The sequence below is a fragment of the Mus pahari genome, chromosome 19 (genome assembly GCF_900095145.1).
Source record: "Mus pahari chromosome 19, PAHARI_EIJ_v1.1, whole genome shotgun sequence".
NCBI lineage: Eukaryota > Metazoa > Chordata > Mammalia > Rodentia > Muridae > Mus > Mus pahari.
In genome coordinates, this window is record NC_034608.1 from 77,254,216 (window position 1) to 77,267,726 (window position 13,511).

Sequence of the window (13,511 nt, forward strand, 5' to 3'; positions counted from 1 at the left end):
TTAAAAAAAAAAAAAAAAAAAAAAAAGATATATTTTGTGAGAAAAAATATTTTCCATAAAAGTAGCTAACAGTAATATTTCTCAAACAATTCCATGAATTGTGAAGAAAAAGAATACTTCCAAAGTAATTGTATGAAGCTGGTAGTCTTCTGATGCTTCAGAGAGAGATTCAACATTAAAACAAATGTCTAGGTCAATTACCCAAGTACATAGAAAGGATTTTCAAAAATATTGCAAGTCAAATTAAATGATACAGTAAGAGATGATATATGTATATTGGATTCACTAGAAATGCAAAATGGCTTCAACTCATATAAAGCAATAATGTCAGTCAGGAAATATATGGTGTATGAACGACCCTCAAAGCAAGGACTCCCCCACGTTCTGACTCAGGATAGGCGACACCCCAAATCACTCACAAAAAAATGGCCTTGATGCAAACTGCAAGAGAACTTTTTATTCCAGGTGTGCTCTGGGGCCCACAGTCGTACACCAAGCAGGGGTGGAGGACCTCGGACCATGAGTGCAGAATTGGGACAGCTTTTATGGGGTTACAACAAAGCCCATGCTTCACAAACCAATCATTTCATAGCACCAAGAGCCTGCGCAGTGTGGGCAAATCGATTTGTACCGCTCCACAGTTTCTAGGCCAATCATTTCAAATCATCAAGCCCATGCTCCAGGGGCCAGTCAGTTTCCTATAGTTTTGGAGGTCTGCATTTGCATGGGTTCCTGGGCAGGAATGGCAAATCACAATTTCAGTGTGTAATCTTTCCTTCTATGGTGTAAGCAGTTTACAGAAGCTAGATAAGCCGTTAGTCAACTCATTTCCTGTTATCTTTCTAGGCCAGGATCATGTATTCAAGTGCCTGTCTTATGCTCTTTCGCCTAGTTCCATACAGAAAGCAGGCCCTGGAACAGCAAAAAGTGTGACATCTACCTATGTACTGGCAGGGAGCAGGGTCTGAAATTTGTGGTATTTAGGACTTCTTAGGAGGCTGGAGTTGGGGCTGTATTTTCCATCCTTTCAATGTACTTGTGTGTGTGTGTGTGTGTGTGTGTGTGTGTGTGTGTGTGTGTGTGTTAAACATGTCTGTGCAGACTGGAGTAAGATATCGTGTATCTTTTTCTTTTGCTGCCTCTGACCCCCACATAACCTCCTGAGCCAATATCTCTTAGTACACTTGGATTTTAGTATATTTTAGCTAGACTTATTAGCTGGGAAGCATCAAAAATATTTCTATCTCTGATCATACCGAACCCCAAGGCTATGGCCATCATTAGATTTTTATATAGGTGCTGAGATTCCCAACTCAGGTTATGCTATCTCAGCAAGGTCTCTACCCACCAAGCCATGTCCCCACTCCCCATACAATTGTCTTAATAGATGCAGGAAAAGGAAAAGATGAGATATAAACTCTTTTCATGATGAAATCCTGAAGAAAGTAAGACAAGAGGATTTCACTTCGACATGATAGAAGCTATAATTGAAGACTGATGGCCACTATCTTACTGCATGGAGAAAAATCTGAAAGCATTTCACCCCAAACAGGACTAAGACCAAGTTGACTGCCATCACCACTCTTTTTCATTTAGTGCTTGAAATCTAACCCAGGAGAATATGACAAAAGACAAGGATATAAATGGAAAAAAACAAATCCAATTGTTTCTATTTGTGGATAATATGAGCTGATGTATAAAGCTCTTTGAAGATTTCACTAGAACACTCTTAAATCTGATAAGCAAGTTAAGTAATGTTATGTAGCAGGTTAAAAATAGGATTCAATAATAATTAGTTTTTTCTAGTAATGTAATGATGGCCACCCCTAGCAAACAACTAGGAATAAACCAAAATCATAAAAGAAAACTATAATGGAAATTATTTTAAAAAATAAAAATAAAATATTAGAATGAAGATGACATCCCATTTTTATAGGTTGACAGAATTTATACTTGAAATTGGCTACATAGCTAAAAGAAATATAGAGAATCATTGCAATCCCTAAAACTCTGATGATATTCTTCACATAAATAGAAGAAAAAATCCAAATTCGTATGGAAAGAAAAGAGACTTTCACTTGATTTTCAAAATGTTTATTATTTTATTTATTTACGTTTCATATGTTATCTCCCTCCCCTGTTTCCCCTCTGCAAGCTCCCTGTCCCTTTTTCCCCTCCTCATGTTTCTATGAGGGTGCTCCTCCCCACTCACCCCCCCACTCCTGCCTCACTACCCTAGCATTCCCCTTCTCTGGGTCATCAAGTCTCCACAAGACCAAGAGTCTCCCCTCCTATTGATTCCAGACAAGGCCATCCTCATCTACCTATCCAGCTGGAGCCATGGGTTCCCCATGTGTATTCGTTGGTTGGTGGTTTAGTATCTGGGAGCTCTGGCGGTGTGGGGGTGGAGTCTGGTTGGTTGATACTGTTGTTCTTCCTATGGGGTTGCAAACATCTTCAGTTCCTTCAGTCCTTCTCATAACTCCTCCATTGAGGTTTCCAAAGCACTTAATATGTATGGGTATTTTGCCTGCACATATATAATGTATAGCACTTGCATGCCTGGTATGTGTGGAATCAGAAGCAGGTGTCAAATCTTCTGGAATTCCAGATGGTTGTAAGTTCCATGTGTGTTTTGAAAATCTATTCTTGATCCTCTGTAAGAACAAGGGCTCTTAACCACTGAACCATTTCTCCAACTGTAATTATTCACCTACTTTTAAATTATACTATAGATCCATAAAACCAAATCAGTATGATACTGGAAGAAAAGCAAACACATAAAACAGAAGAGAATGGAGGACCCAGAAATAAACTCTTATCACTACATGCATCTGAGCTTCATAAAGATAACAGAAATCTACATTAGATAAGAGACAGCCTCTGTAAGAAAGGATGCTGTGAAAACTAGCTACTCATATTATGAAAACTGAAACTTGATCCATACACCTCATTTTCCATGAAAGTAAACCCAGAGTGTATTTAAAAATTTAGTGCAAAGCTCTAAACTTTGAAACTGCTAAAGGAAAACTGAGAAAAAGCATTTCAAGGCATAAGCATAAGCAGAGAGCCTGGGGAAAGTTCTCTAATAGCTCTAGAAATAACAAAAAAATGTTGACAATAGAGTCACAGGAAGTTAAAAAGATTTTTGCATTGTGAAAGAATAAAGAGACAGCATGCAGACTGGGAGAATATTTTTGGCAGCTATTCATGTGGTAGGGAATTAATATCCAGAATTTATAAAGAGAATACACACTACAGGAATAACCCAATCAGCAAACAGGCAAATGCACTTTATTATTATTATTATTATTTTCTTTATTTACATTTCAAATGCTATCCTGAAAGTTCTCTATACCCCCCCCCGCCCCTGCTCCCCTACCCACCCACACACACTACTTGGCCCTGGCCTTCCCCTGTGCTGGGTCATATAAAATTTACAAGACCAAGGGGCCTCTCTTCCCAATGATGGCCGATTAGGCCATCTTCTGCTACATATGCAGCTAGAGACTCGAGCTCAGGGGGTACTGGTTAGTTCATATTGTTGTTCCACCTACAGGGTTGCAGCCCCCTACAGCTCCTTAGGTACCTTCTCTAGCTCCTCCATTGGGGGCCCTGTGTTCCATCCAATAGCTGACTGTGAGCATCCACTTCTGTGTTTGCCAGTCACTGTCATAGCCTCACAAGAGGCCGCTATTTCAGGGTCCCTTCAGCAGAACTTGCTGGCATGTGCATTAGTATCTGGGTTTGGTGGCTGATGATGGGATGGATCCCCGAGTGGGGTAGTCTCTGGATAGTCCATCCTTTCATCTTACCTCTAAATTTTGTCTCTGTACCTATATCCTTTCATGAGTATTTTGTTCCTTATTCTAATGAGGAATGAAGTATCCACAAGATGGTCATCCTTCTTGGTTTTCCTGTGTTTTGCAAAATGTATCTTGGGTATTCTAAGTTTCTGGACTATTATCTGCTTATCAGTGAGTGCATATCTAGTGACTTCTTTCGTGATTGGATTACCTCACTAAGGATGATATCCTCCAGATACATCCATTTGCCCAAGAATTTCATAAATTCATTGTTTTTAATAGCTGAGTAGTACTCCATTGTGTAAATGTACCACAGTTTCTGTATCCATTCCTCTATTGAGGGACATCTGGGTTCTTTCCAGCTTCTGGCTATTATAAATAAGGCTGCTATGAACATAGTGGAGCATGTGTCCTTATTACCAGTTGGAAGATCTTCTGGGTATATGACCAGAAGAGGAATTGCTGGGTCCTCCTGTAGTACTATGTCCAATTTTCTGAGGAACCGCCAGACTGATTTCCAGAGTGGTTGTACAAGCTTGCAATCCCACCAGAAAAGGAGGAGTGTTCCTCTTTTTCCACAACCTTGCCAGCATCTGCTGTCACCTGAATTTTTAATCTTAGCCATTCTGACTGGTATGAGATGGAATCTCAGGGTTGTGGCAAATGCACTTTTAACGAACAAATTCAAATGGCCAATATGTTATATTAAAGGGTGTTCAGCATCTTTAGCCATCAGGGAAATGGAGCTGCATTGAGATTTATTCTTACCCAGTCAGAATGGCTTTTATCAAGAAAACAAAAACCACCAAATGCTCTTAAGTATGTTTGGTAAGTAGAACTTTTGCTAGAATTGTACATCAGCCCAACAACTAGGCAAATAGCATAGACATTCTTCAAAAATTTAAAATTAAACTATCAATTCATTTAGCTAAACCATTATTGGGTATATAAAAATGGAAATAAAGTCTGTAGCCATTAGTGGTACTGGCATATTCACAAATTTGTGGCATTTATCCACAGTGGCTAAGATATGAAATCATCAACATATGATACACCAACTCTAGCACTGTCTGAGACCTGAATAAATATAACAGCAACAGACATGCATTTTGTAAGGGGGAAGGAAATCTTACAGAGCTCCACGTGTGAGAACATCAAATTTAGGAATTAGTCATAATATTCCAAGTGAAAAATGGAAAAAAACCTATAAAATATGCAGAGTGGGAATTGATTCACAAGATGACCATTATAAAGAACCAAATGTAAGTTAATGAATACTAATGACATTAGTTCTACTATCAGACCATCTGAAGAGACACAAATGTAATAAAAATTTATATTCATTTATTGCTATGAACATATATTATAGGAGAAGAATGACTACTAATTATGACCTTTTATAGAGTGGATGTATTAAAAGGTTGCAGTTAATTTAAATTTCTTAATGTATATTTCTGAAAGAATTTTTTACATCCATAGTAACATGATTAATGTATGTTTAATGAGTACGAGATTAATTAATACCTAACAATTTATCTTAAATGATATCAGTCACATTTTTAATGATGCATTACTTGTAATTAAGTGACTACAAAAATTACTGAATAACTTATGACATACTCTCATTCCAATTTCCATTATTAGGATTGGCTCCTCTGAGGCGCAACAGGCAATTAATAATTACTATCAAATCTTAATTGTTTAAGACAAACTTGGTTTTTCCTAGATACAATTTCTCATGATTCATTCAGACATCAGAGTAGAAATCCCTTCATCACTGTGAAGTTACTATGTTGCCATCACAAATTATTTTGCAGTGTGGGGAGGTTAAAAGGTGAACATAGTTTTCAGAACTCAGACCAACATATCTGATTCTTTTTTCCTAATCTTGAAGACAGCTGTATGTTAGGAGAGTAATAAACTCAAGGAAATTTAAAAACAAACCATAATGTATACTCTCTAAAAGGTAAAGTCATGACACCTTTTACTTTAGGGGAGGTATAAGAAGGATATTAAGAAAATAAAGAGTGCCACTGGTGACAAAATAAAATTTCATTTGAATATTTATTTTCTAGTTTTTATGAGGTGTCTTTATGTTGTACAATTGAGCCCAGGTGGTACTGGGTGTCTTAGAGCTGGCATTGACAGTCTGTTTTCTTTTGATAAGACTACAATATCAGAGTAGATCTGATATTTGAGAAAAATAAAAACAGTGCCAGCAACCACAAATGCATGCTGAGACCTTCCTATATGCTCTGGACATTATTAAGGGGTCTCCACTGCCGTCAGCAACAGAACTACGGTATGAATTCAGGAATACCAGTTCCAGCGGCTTTGTAACATGAGGGCAAAAAGTGACATTATTAAAAACCAAAATGTGATATAATCATTCTTGCTTCCACTTTCTCTAAGGATGTACAATGTGTTGTTAATAATGGAGATAAATTCTTGTTGGATTGAGATTGATGATGCAATTGCTATGTTTTTTTTTAAGGAGGAAATCGAAATCCCAGAGAGAAAAGGAGATTTGAAATTATCCACTTACTTGGGCCGTTCGTAAACAGCCAATGAGATGGCAATGGAAAGCATCTTGCCAAGGAGAGGTCTACAAGCTTTATTTGATTATTTGATCTTTTCATCAGCCTTCCTGAGGCGACTCTTCACTACCAGAACAAATGATGTCATGTACGTGAGGGTAATAAACAGGGAGCTCATTAGAAGCCTGGATAGGTGAAAAGGATAAGGAAAGAATGATTCTATCTACTGGAGGTGGACTCTTCTGAGTTCCCTCTCCCAAGGGTTGTGCAGTTTGGCTAAGGCCATCCCCAACGAGTCCTGAGAGTTTCTCACCTCTGGCGAGACAGAGTACTGTAGTACTTTCTAAAGGGTCGTCCCTCCCTCCCTGCCAAGGCTGCTTATTTCTGTTCATTCTCTTGGTCCTCTGGGCTTCTCTCCTGTCCTCCCATCCCTCATACCTGATCCTGTTTCCCCTTTCCCCTTCCCCTGCCCTCTCTCAGCCTGGTCCGATCCTCTCTGTGCCTCCTGTGATTATTTCTTCCCTCCTTCTAAGTGGGATTGAAGCATCCCCACTTAAGCCTTTCTGCTTGTTACACTTCTTGTGGTCTGTGGGGTGTATCCTGGGTATTCTGTACTCTTTGGCTAACATCCACTTATCAGTGAGTATATATCATGCCCTTTTGGGGCTGAGCTACCTCACTACTTTCTAGTTTCATTCATCTGCCTACAAAATTCATGATGTCCTCATTTTTGATAGCTGAATAGTATTCCATTGTGTAAATGAACCACATTTTCTGTATCCATTCAAAGGGGCCTCAAGTGGAGGGACAGAGTTATTAATCCATAGTCAAAATTTCTGACCCAAAATTATTCCTGTCTAAAAGAACTGCAGGGACAAAAATGGAGAAGAGACTGAAGGGAAGGTGATCAATGACCAGTCTAACTTGGGATCCACCTCATGGGGAGATGGATTAGTATTGACACTATTAGTGATGCTATGATGTGCTTACAGACAGGAAGCCTGGCATGACTGTCCTCTGAGAGGCCTTACCAGCAGCTGACTGAGACAGAAGCAGATATTTGCACCCAACCATTGTACTGAAGTTGAGGACCCCATAATTAGGAGAAAGTTTGAAGAAGCTGAAATGGAGGGTGACCCCATAGGAAGACCAGCAGTCTCAACTAACCTAGACCACAGGGAGCTCCCAAAGACTGAGCCACCAACCAGGAGCATACACAGGTAGGTCTGGGGCCCCTGGCACATAAATAGCAGAGGTCTGCCTGTTCTGGCCTCAGTGGGAGGAGATATGCTTAGTCCTTGAGAGACTTGAGGCCCCAGGGAAGGGGAAGCCTTGGTAGAGGGACACTCTCTCTAAGGCAAGGGGGAGGAAGAATGGGATGAAGAACTGTGGGAGGGGAGACTGAGGGGGCAATGACTAGAATGTAAGTAAATCAAGTAATCAGAAAAAAGGAAACACAGCTAACACTTGCTATGCTTTGATACTTTTAAGGAATATAAATTGCTTCACCATCAAGGAAAAAAAGAAAAGAAAAGAAAAGAAAAGAAAAGAAAAGAAAAGAAAAGAAAAGAAAAGAAAAGAAAAGAAAAGAAAAGAAAAGAGGATGAGTCTGAAGGTAAGGGAAAGCAGGACCAAAGCGTGTGTCCTGTTTGTAATTTTTATTATGTAGTTAGGGAGATATCTCGAAGTGACTGCTCTGGAGAAGAGCCAAGTCTGGAGGTGAAGTTCATTAGAAGTACTAATGGAAAGGAGGTGATGTGTTGAATTTAAATGCTTGGTCTGCTGTACTTTGAAAGCTTAGAGCTAACAAGGGGGAAAGTGTACTGGGTGTACAATTATTTAAATGAGAGCTAAGGGTAAGATGACCCAGCAGGGTGTCTGGGGCTTTGTATAGTCAAAGATAGGAAACAGAGGACTAGCAAAGGTTACAGAGGGAGAGCTGTGAAAGCTATGGAGAAAATCAGGAGAAAACAAAGGACTGAGCATTGAAAAGGAAACAGGTCAATAGTGCAGAAAGGTGCTGAGCCACCTATCCAGATAAGAATTGAGAAATGACCTTTCCATTCACCCACATGAAGGCAGACATTGATTTTAGTCTGTGTTTTTCAAAGGGAGATGTTGATGGACGGCAGCTATGGAGATTTGATTAACTGATGCTCTATAATGAGCCTCCTAGTGTAATTACTTTTGCTTTAACTTGAGCATACTTAAATGCAAGATGCAGGAGGCATTTTTGGAAAATGGCTAAAACCTTGACGTTTCTTGAAATGTTTTCTAAAATTAGTTCTACAGATTGGCGATTGAGAGGATTACCAAAGGAAGTCGGTAACTAAAATAGTCTGCAAAACACAGGGTGAAACTCATACCTATACTAGGATTTTCTGAATCTTAATGAACTTGAACCTGTAAAGGGAAAATATAGTATCTGAATTCTGCATTATTTTTAAGGATTTATCTATTACTGATGTTTCTGTTTTATTTCAAACCAAAAGAGCATCTTTAGAACAGTTTTAGGCTAATTCTCCTCACCATCTCAGTTTTCTATGTAACATTCTTTGTGTTGCCTGGGCTTCGCCACTCCTCCTGTCTTTCCTGTGATAGATTTGTGATATATTGACAATTGCTAATGCTGACACACTCATGTAACCATGAAACCATTTATTTCTTGCCATGTGAAAAGACAAATGACTTGACGAATGGTGGCCAAGAAAATGAAAAGCTAGCAAGGCAGAGAAGATGGAAGCTAGCCAGCTAGCCGTCTTCCCTAGGGATTGTCCACACAGGCTTGTTTGGAGACTTTGGAGGGGCATATCAAATAGACACGACAAAGTCTGTTAGAAAGATGAATGGCCCTTTTTTCGGACACATGTGCTGATGTGGCCTGTTTTGGGTACTGTAAATCCAAAGAGAAATTGTGAGTTATAAGGTCTTTGATTTGTGTCTTTTTAATTCCTTTCCCCAGGAATAATTAATTCTGAAGCTAATTATTAAGATACAATGGTGCCTTTGTACCAGAGAACAAAAGAAGATCCAGAAAGTCAGCCTCTCTGATTCCTTTCTTCCTTGGATTGAGTCTCAGTCTCTATTTCTGCATGATACACATTGAAGGGTGATGGCCAATGAAAGACACCTTCTTGAAGTTTCTGTATCACATCTTCTAGTTTCAGTACCATTTTCTTTATTTTGCTCAAGGAATCATATTTTCAATGAAAAAATTTGTAAGAGAAGTTGTTGCACATCGTCTAAGTCACTTCTTAAAATGAGACACTCAGAGCAGAGCTATGATAGACTATTCTTGGAAATTTAAACTTGTTTTAAAATAGATTTTATTTATAATTTTTTATTATGTGTATGAGTATGTGTGTGTGGCAAGGGGAGGCATGTGGGGCAGGTAGGTGCATTGCATATGAGTACTGTGCCCAAGGAGAACAGAAGGGGCATTAGATCCCTTAGAGCTAGAGTTATAGGCAATTGAGAGACTCCAATGTAGGAGCTGGGTACCAACACTCATGTCCTCTGCAAGAGTTGTATGCCCTCTTAACTACCAAACATTTCTATTGTCCCAGGATTTTAAATTCCCAATATTTGTTTTCTGATAGAATGCTGTTCCACTAGCAAATTTTGTGTTCACATTCTGGCTAACTACAGTTACTCTACTGCATATACATCTCTAGAATTCATTCACCTTATAACTGAAAGTCTGTGCTGTTCTTCATGACACTGAAATCTTCCTTGCTCCCAGGCTCTGGGCCTCACCATTCTCCTTTTTAATGTGAGTTCAATATTTCTTTTTAAATGTACAATTAACTATGCTATGTAATGTCTTTCTGCATTCCAGTTATTTGATTTATCATAACATACAGTACCTAGAACATCCTAAAAACTATTCTTACTCATTTATTTTCATCCATCTTTGAAAAGGACAATGCAATTTGTCTTTGTTGAATACAATTCTATATGCACATTTGCTATGTCTTCTTTACTTAAGCAATGCTTCCTATTACCAAGAGGGCACAGGACTCAGTAGTAAGTGGACAATGGTGTTACACTGTGGTTATACAGTGTGAATTGTGAACATTCCTGTTGCCACTCACATCCATTACTATTATTATTATTAATTACAGTGATTAAATTTTGTCCTTGAGCAAATCAATTACCTTCTGATTTAGTTCTATCTCTTCACAAGTAAAATGAGAATTATGATAAAAACTCCCTCACAGGCAGTTAAAATATTTTAAATGGGTAATAGATGCAAATGACTCAGTGGAATGGCAGACATATGGTCCCTGACCCATGAAGGTGGTTTCTCTCCTCTGTCATCTCCAAAGGGCATTTTAAGTGAGCTATGCCTGGTTCTCAGGTGTGAGAATGCCCTGGATCCTCACATGGAGAAGTCCTCTCATCTATTCTTTCTTTGGAACAAATGTCACTGAAATTTCTCAGCTTATAAGTGATGCCCAGTCAAATGAGATAAAAATGCCATAAGGTGTTACTTAACCATTAAAGTAAACACTTGTTCTAAGCTAAACAAAACATACTAAACAGGAGCGCCAGTGAGATAGTTCAGGTGGTGAAGATGCTTGTTGTCATGTCTGATACTTAAGTGAAATTTCCATGGTACATATGGTAGAAGGAGATGTACAACTTCAGCAAATTGTCTACTTACTTCCACATTTATATGGTGCCATGTAATGAAGATGAAGGAGGAGGAGGAGGAAGACGACGATGACAACAACAACAAGCACAAGCACAAGCACAAGAACAAGAACAGGCACAAGCATAAGAACAAGAACAAGAACAAGCACAAGAACAAGAACAAGCACAAGAACAACAACAACAACAACAAGCACAAGCACAAGCACAAGAACAAGAACAAGCACAAGAACAAGAACAAGAACAAGAACAACAACAACAAGAACAGCAACAACAACAACAACACCAACAAGCACAACAACAAGCACAAGAACAAGCACAAGCACAAGCACAAGAACGAGAACGAGAATGAGAACGAGACCGAGAACGATAACAAGCACAAGCACAAGAACAAGCACAAGCACAAGCACAAGCACAAGAACAAGAACAATAAGCACAAGCACAAGCACAAGAACAAGCACAAGCACAAGCACAAGAACAAGAACATGCACAAGCACAAGCACAAGCACAAGCACAAGAACAAGCACAAGCACAAGCACAAGCACAAGCACAAGAACGTGCACAAGCACAAGCACAAGAACAAGAACGTGCACAAGCACAAGCACAAGCACAAGCACAAGAACGTGCACAAGCACAAGCACAAGCACAAGAACAAGCACAAGAACAAGAACAAGAACAAGAACAAGAACAAGAACAAGAACAAGAACAAGAAGGACAAGAAGGACAAGAAGAACAAGAAGAACAAGAAGAGAATAGTAATAGCAATAGTAGTTTGCATTCCATCAGGGTAAACTGAGGAGGGTAACACTCTACCTGACAGTTCAGGAATCATGTTCTTTGGTGGGTATCAAATGCAAGCAACCAAACAGTAGTCAACAAAATGATGACATAAATGGAAAGAAAATGACATGCTAAAGTTGATAGAATAAGCTTTTGCACTCCTAAAACACAATTTATAGACAGAAATAGGAATGTTGTCTGCAAATAACTCTTGTTCATAAGTAACAATTTATTCAGTTCAGGTCTTCCCAAGGCTTACTTTTGATGTCACACCCTTAGACTTCCATTATTGCCAGGATTTGATGATAGGTCCCACATTAATGTGTCCTCTAGATTCTCGGATTTTTTTTTAAACCTTTTTAAGGTTAAACTTATTTCATTTTCTTCCCTTCCCCAAAGCGTTCTGCATGGTATGCTAAAATACAGGATCTCTGCTCTCACTTTCATTATCTTTCCTTATCTCCAAAGGATCAAAGGTATAAAAGATAGGATAAGTGAGAGGCAGGTAAGAGGAAATTGAGCTCCTTGGTTTAGTGTAGTGTATCAGAAAGCCATTGATTAAAATAAACAGATAGAAGATATTTTTCAGATAAAAAGTGTCTTCAGTTTTGTCATTCCATATTTTCTGAGCATCTATTAGCCAGTAACTATTATATACATTTCATAATCTCTAGGAAGCTAACTAACTCTGCCAGAGCTGGACCAATACAGATGCAGATATACACAGCCAAACATTGGACTGACTGTGGGGACCCCAATGGGGAAGTTAGGGCAAGGACTGAAGGAGCTGAAGGGGCATGCAACCCATAGGAAGAATAACAATATCAACCAACCAGACCCCTAAAAGTTCCTAGGGACTAAACCCCCAACCAAAGAGTACCCATGGCTCAAGCTGGATATGCAGCAGAGGATTGCCTTATCTGGCATCACTGAGAGGGGAGCCCATTGTTCCTGTGGAGTCTGGATGATCCAGGAAAGGTGAACACTAGAACACTGAGGCAGGAGTGGGAAGGCAGGTGGGGGAGTGCCCTCATAGAGGCAGAGGGGAGAAAGGAGGGATTAGGGGGCTTGTGGAGGGGAACTAGGAGGGGGGATAAAATTTAAAATATAAATAAATAAAATAGCCAATGAAAAATAAATGACTTCAGAGATTTTTAATAGAACCTATTATACATGAGGATTTGAGCCCAGTATTTTTTTCCTCATGATGTACCCTGATAGCCGTAGAGCCTCTGGCCTCCTATCATATATGTCCATGTCTCTAACGCATGAATGAGTCTTGATGAGTAGGTCACAACATTTTACTAATTTTGATACATGCCAATGTGCTGCATGGTATTTGTTTGTTAGAGAGAACATGTATTTCTAACTTAACTGAAGGATGGCTTTCTTTTTATTATTTAGTACTTAAATTGGATGTTCAATCCAATCCTCTTGATTGTTAAACATGGTTCTGTAAGTAGAAAAATCCAAATTTGTTTCTTTTCTCTAATTAGAAATGAAATAAAGCTCCAGAAATATGGTAAGTATGGCTGGCAATGTGACTTTCTGGATTGGGTATTGTCTGCCAAGCCTGATGACCTGAGTTTAATTCCAAGGCCACTTGGTGGAGGAAGAGACACAACTCTTTCAGTTTGCCCTCTGGTTGCCACTTATTCATATGTCCATCTATCATGTATACACACACACACACACACACACACACACACACACACACACACACATACACACACAC